An 8,778-nucleotide genomic window follows, 5' to 3' on the forward strand; every position below is an offset into this window, starting at 1 on the left:
GTTGCCCAGAGCCTCCTATATAGTGGAGGAAAGGGTCCTTATCACTGTGGAAGACAAACAGCTGTGGGCACCCAGGGACTACAATTCACATTTGTTCTGTTCCCAGGGGACCGGGGCTGAGCTTGTCCTGGAGCTGCAACTATATTCAAGCTGCCACTTTCTTATGGCTAGATGCGGGGACCCCCAAGCATCCAGCTCTGACCTCACCCCTATTTAAAGCTCTCCTCCAGGGGGATTATTTGGGGTGGATTAAGATGAGACTTTCTTAGACTGACCAAAGGAGGCATGAAGCCTGATGTGTTGGAAAGCTCTGAATGCTGAGATCATAGCAGCTTGGGTTCAGACTTCAGAAATCATCAGGTTTAATCTTTTACAGGTAAGAGAAGTCCAGAAAGGTGGAGTAGCTCATCCAAGAATGTCAGAAATCCTAAATTTGAACCCATAATCTCAATATGATCTTGAAAGAATTGCATCCCACTGAGCTTCAGCTCCCTTCTTTATAAAATGGAAAGGTTCAAAACTAATGATAAAACAATGTTTTAGAGTTCACAAAGTACTTTGCTTAAAAAAAAAAACTTTTACTTTTCCCCAGTTACGTCTTTAACTTTTAACATTCATTTATTTTTATTTGAGCTCCAAATTCTCTCCCTTCTTCCCTTATCTCCCCAATTTGATATGTTATACATACTCAATCACATAAAATATTATCATTAATCATTTTGTGAAAGAAGATTCAGACCCAAAGAAAAATAACACAAAAGTACAGAAAATGAAAAATTGTATGCTTCGATTTGCATTCAGGTTCTATCACTTCTTTCTCTGAAAGTAGAGAGCATTTTCCATTGTGAGTCCTTCTTGGATCACTGCACTGCTGAGAAGAGCTAAGTCGTTCACAGTTGATTATCACATAATATTGCTGTTACTGTGTACAATATTCTCCTGGCTCTGCTCACTTCGCCTCGCATCAGTTCATACAGTCTTTTCAGATTTTTCTGAAATGCACCTGCTCATCATTGCCATTATAACCACAAAAAAACTTGTGCAGCCATTCCCCAATTGTTGAGCATCCCCTCAATTTCCAATTTTTGACACTACATAAAGAACTGCTATAAATAGGTACCAATTGGTCCTTCCCTCACCTTTTTGTTTTTTGATCTTTTTGAGATACAGACTTAGTTGTGGTATTACTAGATCACCCAGTTTTATCACTCTTTGGCTATAGTCCCAAATTGTTTTCCAGAATAGTTAAATTAATTCACAACTCCTATTAGTGTCTCAATTTTTACACTCCATTTTATAATATGTATATAATATGTATAAGTGTATAGTATGTGTGTTTACATATATAAAAATTATACATCTAAAATTATTCACTTATTTATATTTTGTGTGCATATATTAATATAATAATATTTAATAGAATAATGTATGGAATAGCCATGTAATATTAGTAAATGATTGTTAGTCTTTCATTCTCAAAGAGGATTGTAACATTGGGAAGATGATTCACGACTTGCAAGTGAATTTATCTATATGTATGTTATAGATAATAAACTTATATATAAATTATATATCATATGTATTAATATAGAAACCTATGGATAAATATTCATGTAATGTGCATGTTTATATAGAAACATGATACGTGTCTTGTGTGTATACATATACATATTAATAGAGCACTGAACCTGGAATCAGGAAGATCAGAGTTCAAATTTGGCTTGAGACTCTTAATAACTGTATGATCTTAAGCAAATGCCTTAATGCCAATCTCTTCCTTTGTAAAACTGTTAAAGAACCTACTTCCAAGGGTAATTGTAGAGATAACATGAGATAATATTTGGAAAGCATTTTGCAAATTTTAAAATATCATATAAACATTTGCTATTATTATTATTAATAATATTTTTTCTGCCTTTAGATTTTCCTATTTGTGGAAGCCTTAAGATTGTGATATCAATACAAGTCCCTTGCTTTTAGGACTTCCGTTTGGGAAGAGGATCTACTTGTGCTTCATTTTGGGATGTGTCTCTTGTCTGCTTATGGGAATCAAAATTTCTCAGATATCTACACATCCGTTATTTATCACACCAGGTAAGGATTGAGAAGTCATCTTTTTTTTTAATATAAGATAATGCAGTGCATGGGAAAGAAATTCATAAATATATAACAATTATGGTGAGCAATTAAGGAACAAATCATCCATAAGGAAACAGCTTGCCTAAACTCTCTGTGAAGAACAAAGGAACTGGCTCCTCCATGTGAATCTCAGTGTCTCCCATGGAAATGAGGAACCAGGAAAAAACTGCACCCTATTTTAACAGAGATGTAGTATTTAGCTTGAAGTTTCCAAAACCAAAAAGGGCTTACAGTTACAAGGTAATAAATATCCTAGTTATAGCAAAAGTTTAAAAAAAGATCTGAGAATCAATTAATTAGCTATTGATTGATTGATAATTGATTACTCAATTATTTTAAGCTATAATCCCTAAATTGTTTATCATCCTGTTTCTGTGCTGACTGATTAATGGCAGTTTCCATTTAGAAAATTTCTCTGTTAGTTCAGTTCTCTAGGACAGCAGGCTGGACTGAGACCATAGAGATGAGCTTCTACCTGCCCACCTGGTTTGTAATAGGTACTTTGCTGGGCGCTTCTCTGTCTTCTCAATAGGTAAACTAAAGTCTCCACTGGCTCAATACCTACTTTACACCTTAGGTTCTATTTTTGGTTCTATAATCTAATGAATCTTCCCCAAGAAAGGGGAAGTTGAGGGTGAGTATAAAAATTACCCCAAGTGCAAACATTAATATTTTGTATGTAACGAGAGAGTTTTATTCCCACAAAGAAAAGGGAATGTTAAGCAACAAAATATTATGCACTCCCTTGGGTACAGGCCCTCCTCAAACATCTACATCCTTGACTCAAATACCAACTGAACATGCATAAAGAATAAGGAATGCCTTCTTAACACTTCCTACTAAATTGCCTATTTTGATCCCTGAATTCCCTAACTTCTTAAGTTCAAATTTTTACTTTTTCTCTTTCTTCCAAATATTTCTAAATTTCCCTTTAAAAGATAGTTTCCCCAACTCAAGAGAGTACTTGTACCAACTCATGGAGAGCTGATTGTTAATTTTTCACCATGAGCATTTATACCTCAAAAATCAGTGAAAGCTATAAATTAGGACTTGATTTATTATTTTGTTGATTATCTAATCTTAAGAAAGTGATGGGGAGGGAATGTCAATAATGCAGATTAAATGTAAAAGCATAATGGGTACTTATATTTGGCTGGGGGAGCTGGTTGTTAAACATTTACCAGCACATTGCTCTAACTGTTCCTAACTACACGATGCAGAAGAATTATCATCTTAGTCTTCCCTTAACCCTTATTCCCTCAGAATATTTGCAATCCAAGTCTGAAACAACCTAAATTTTCTCTCCTAGATTTTTTAGGTTTGGGGGAAAAAATAGGAAATACAAGTTGGAAGTTGAATTGTCTGGGATATTTTAATATAAAGGCAATATCCTAAGATCATTGATGTCAAACTATAGTAGGACTTTTAAAGAAAAGACAATTAACTTCTTTTCAGAAAACATACCAGAAGATGAAGATGCAGGTGGGAACAAACACTGAGACACACCTGAGACAGCATGGAAAGTGACTTGTGAGACCCAGGCAGTGCAAAGTAACATCTGAGACATTAGAGACACCTTTTGGTGACTATTTGGACTCGTGATTGGCTAGAAAACAGTTGTCTCAGTGTCGACAGGAAGGAGTGGTGAATGAACCATCATCCATCAATAATGAGGACTGTTCCTTTTTCCCCTTTTTGTGACTTTGCTATGGGGAATCCCTGATAGACCTTCTTCACAAGTTGTCCCAGGTTCATCTCTTCCCTCAGAAAAATAGAAATTGGGAACCCAGCTGTTAGTGAAAAGTTCAATGTAGTATCTTTTATTTTAAGTTCTATTTATTTAATTGATATTCTAGAATACAGAGTAGCCCTTATGGGTCACACAATTTGAAACAGAGATGAAATCTAAGTGGGAAGTCAGGCAGAAATGCAACCAAAATAAGGTACAACATTTATATTTCCAACTCTAGACTAAATAAATTGAAAAAGAACTTGGATTAAGGCATTAATAAATTGAGAGCCACAAGGAACTCAAACTGGTCTTTTCCCACTATTGCAGAGAAATAAGTAATCAATTCAAGGAGGACTGAAAGCCAGAGGAACCTAGAGTCCAAGTAAACAATCCATGTCTGCAAATGTACTAGAAGAAACGCAGGACTTGGAACATCTGGAGCTGGGAGTCTTTGCTTCTCTTAGCAGCCGCTCCAAGCCACACTCCATCATGCTAGAAAAATCACTGTTCTCTGGAGGATTAGAATGTCGTTGCATGCCGGCAAAAATTGGTTCACAAAACTGTACCAATTCCTTCACACGGGAACTGTAGATGAATTTAAGTTCTTACTCATTGCTTACCAATGGAAGGTGGTCCATCCTGGATTTTTATAGGAACTGACCTTGAATTCACTGTAAATGGGTTCATTCTATGGTGGGAAATGATGAGGAAATAATGATACCTCCCAGGGGTATGAGAAGGGGAAGATACCAACATCAGGAGGGTGGTTGATAAGCTCCCCCATTCGATTTGATGAATTTACAGGGTAATAAATCCATGGTACATCTATTGGGCACCAATCCAAAGAGAGGGGAGAGGAACAAACATTTATTAAATGTCATTCATGTTCTAGGCACATGAAATATTATTATCAATTATTATTATCTTCAAATATCAATGGATCATTGGTTCCTTGCTGGGAGAACAAGGGGCTTCTCCCATTAAGCTTCAAGCACTAGAACTGTCTCCAAGATGACGTAGTAAGCTAAAATGCACTCTTGCCAGAATAGTCACCCCTCTTGTTCACTAATAATAATAACTAATATTTATCCAGAATCGTAGGGTTTGAAAAGAGCTTTAAATGTGCTATCTCATTTCAACCTCCTACAACCCTGTGAAAGGTACTATTATTATCCTCATAATAATTCAGGAAACTGAGGCTGAATGAAGTTAAATGACTTTGCCAGAATCATACAACTAGTAAGTACTTGAGAATGTGAACTCAGGGTTTCCTGAATCCAGGTGTGACATTTCTAACCCCAGCAAAAGAAAGAAAGAAAGGAAGAGAAAGGAAGAAAGAAAAAGAAAGAAAGAAAGAAAGAAAGAAAGAAAGAAAGAAAGAAAGAAAGAAAGAAAGAAAGAAAGAAAGAAAGAAAGAAAGATAAGAAAGAAAGAAAGAAAGAAAGAAAGAAAGAAAGAAAGAAGGGAGGGAGGGAGGGAGGGAGGGAGGGAGGGAGGGAGGGAGGGAGGGAGGGAGGGAGGGAGGAGGAAGGAAGGAAGGAAGGAAGGAAGGAAGGAAGGAAGGAAGGAAGGAAGGAAGGAAGGAAGAAAGAAAGAAAGAAGAAAGAAAGAGAAAGAAAGAGAGAAAGAAAGAAGAAAGAAAGAAAGAAGAAAGAAAGAAAGAAAGAAAGAAAGAAAGAAAGAAAGAAAGAAAGAAAGAAAGAAAGAAAGAAAGAAAGAAAGAAAGAAAGAAAGAAAGAAAGAAAGAAAGAAAGAAAGAAAGAAAGAAAGAAAGAAAGAAGAAGAGGAGGAGGAGGAGGAAGAACCATGGAGAACTCTTTGGAAGAGCTTAGGATTCACTGGAATGCTGCTTCAAGTCAGAAACCCTTTATAACATTTCCTAAACAAGTTTTCTCTCCTCAGACATTTCACCACCCTAGTTCAGTGCCCTCAGCAGCTCACATCTGGACCAGAACAATAGGCGCTGGTTGATTTCCTGGGCCTTTGACTCCACAGCATCTCCACTCAGCTGTAAAACTGATCTTCCAAAAGTGCAGGTTTGATCTTGTCATCCCTTATTCAATCCACTCCATTGCATCTTACTTCTGCAGTGAAATATAGTCTTCTGGCTTTTAAAGCCCTCCATCCTTCCCACCTTTCTGATCCTTCCTACCTTTTCCTCCCCTCCATGTACCCTAACACCAGCCTCCATGCTGTTCCTTACATAAGGCACTCCATCTCCTAATTCGAGGCATTTTCTCCACCTGTCTCCCATGACTGAATGTTCTCCCTCTTCCTGTCCACTTCCTGGCTTCCTTTAAGTCCCAAATAAATTCTCCTCTTCTATAGGAAACCTTTCCAATTCCACTCAATGCAGGTGCCCTCCCTCAGTTGATCATTTCTAATTTATCCTGTGTATAGCTTGTTTTCACATAATTGTTTACATGTAGCCAGCCTCCTTTCTTCCCATTATATTAGACTGTAAGCTCCTTGAGGGCAGGAACTGTTTTTGTTTTCCTTGTATCTCCAGCACTTAGCCTGGTGGCTGACAATTATAAATGCATTCACTGGACCCCACATTAGTTGAAGAGGGAACAACTCTCTTTATTCACATTTTATAAATGCATCTCACAGCTACTTGCCCTCCATTTCTTTTCAAGGTCCCCCTGTCCCCCAAACTCCTATTTTCCAAACAATGAGCTAGCTTTTATAGTATATTTCACCTGAATATAATTTTGCAAAAATATTTCCCAGTAGATGGGGGACTAAAAGGCCTTTTTTTTTTCTCCAATACTAATTACCTGTCCCTCAGTTTTTAAGGAAAAACTAAATGTAGCCGACAGGCAAGGTATAAGTGTTGGAAATTTATTCTGGGCCTTTAAAAGCAAAGGAACCACAGAAGTAACGTGATTTCACTGACTTTTTCCTATTATGTCAAATTCTTGGATCCTAGCATAGAAAGACACTGAATGCTAAATTTGGAGTCACAAATCAAATAGGGTCAAGTCAAACAGAATGATGGACTTGGAGTCAAGAAGATTCAAATTGTATGACTCTACAAAGCACTTGATCATCTTTAGCTTCAGTTTCCTCCTCTATACAATGAGGATCCTGGTCACATCTAGGATTGTTGTGAAAATTAAATGAGATAACATATGCTTTTATCTAAATCCTAGCTTTAAATTCCTCAAAGTCTCAATTTATTTATGCTTTAAATGATGGGGTTATAGTAGTAGACCATCCAGATCTCTTCTACTTTAATACCCTGCTGATAACATTTGTAGAAACGGAGACCTAATCATATTTGGAAGTTTTCCCAGTATAAACTCCAAGTAGGGGATAATGAGCCAAAAGATTAAATGGCTCTTTTGTTTACCACCTCTGCCCTTAGATTGAGCTCCGAATGCCCATGGCTTACAGGACCTTGGGCCATGGGTTACATGGGTGAGCTTATATAAGTCATTTGACCTCTTTAGACCTTATTCTTTTTTTGTGTAGAAAGAACTAGTTTGAAGTAGAAAATTGCTAACATCTCTTCCAATTCTAAGTCTTGAATTTTTATTATTCTCTAGATATCCTCTAAAGATGTTATTCTGAGCTAATCTAGATTCAGGCCCATTCTCTGGTAGTTTAAGGTAGATTTTTTTTTAATTTCCACTTACTAGCATTTTATTTTTTTTCCCAATTACATGCAAAGATTGTTTTTTATCACTCACTTTTGTAAAATTTTGAGTTCCATTGGGGAATGAGTGTAAAGTGTTTGCATTTTTGTTTTTCTTCCCAGGTTATTTTTACCTCTGAATCCAATTCTTCCTGTGCAATAAGAAATTCGGTTCTGCACATATATTATATCTAGGACATACTATAACCTATTTAACATGCCTGGGACTGCCTGCCATCTAGGGGAGGGGGGTAGAGGGAGGGAGGGGAAAATTCAGAAAAGAAATGAGTACAAGGGATAATGTAAAAAATTACCCATGTATATGTTCTATCAATAAAAAGTTATAATAATAAAAAAAGAAAAATTTTCCATGCATATGGACTGTCAAAAAAGTTTTAATTATAAAATTAAAATTAAAATTAAAAAAATTTTTGAGTTCCAAATTTTTTTCCATCCTCTCTACTCCCCAAGTCAGCAACCAATCAGATACAGGTTCTACATGCAAAATCATATTAAATGCATTTACAAATCAGACATGCTGTGAAAGAGGAATCAGAACAAAAGAGAAAAAAACCATGAGACAGAAAAAAACAAAAAAAGGTGAAAATTGCTGCTGTGTACTTAAGGAACCTGGAAGTGATGTCCCTGTGGGAAACGTTAGTTCCCTGGGCAGACGTTAGAATTATTCCTACCCAGCTGGGCAGAGGGCAGAGGGGAAGCCCTGGGAGGCAGAAAAACCAAAAAGGAAATTGCCTCTTGGGACCACATCACTTCCCCCGACTCCCCTGGAGAAATCCCTGGCCCTTTCTGAGGTGTAGAAGCTCACACTGAGAATTGCACCATCAGTTCTCTTCCCAGCCAGTTCGGGCCCACTCCAACTCCTCCCTGGTTCAAAGATCCCTGGGCTCTGGTTGTCTGGTTGTGGAGGGCAGAGAACCAGCTGCTGCGGGGTGGAGCGGCTGGGCGAGGGGCGCAGCGCTCAGGGCAGCTCCCCAGTCTCTCCTGCATGAACTTCTTTTAGTTTGTTCCTATAATTAATTAGCCCTGCAAGCTACAGTGTAGCATGTGGCACAGAGCAAAGCTTCTTAAACTGGGCATCGTGACCCCAATGCGGAGGTCACAAAACGATGACTTATCATCAGTAAATGTTTTATTTATTTTATGTACTTATATGTGTGGGGGAGGGTAAAAGTTTCTCAGGTGAACAGGGGTCGCAGGGGGAAAAGTTTAAGGAACCCTGGCAGGGGGAAGGCTTAGAGTCCGGGCT

The sequence above is a fragment of the Sminthopsis crassicaudata genome, chromosome 4 (genome assembly GCF_048593235.1).
Source record: "Sminthopsis crassicaudata isolate SCR6 chromosome 4, ASM4859323v1, whole genome shotgun sequence".
NCBI lineage: Eukaryota > Metazoa > Chordata > Mammalia > Dasyuromorphia > Dasyuridae > Sminthopsis > Sminthopsis crassicaudata.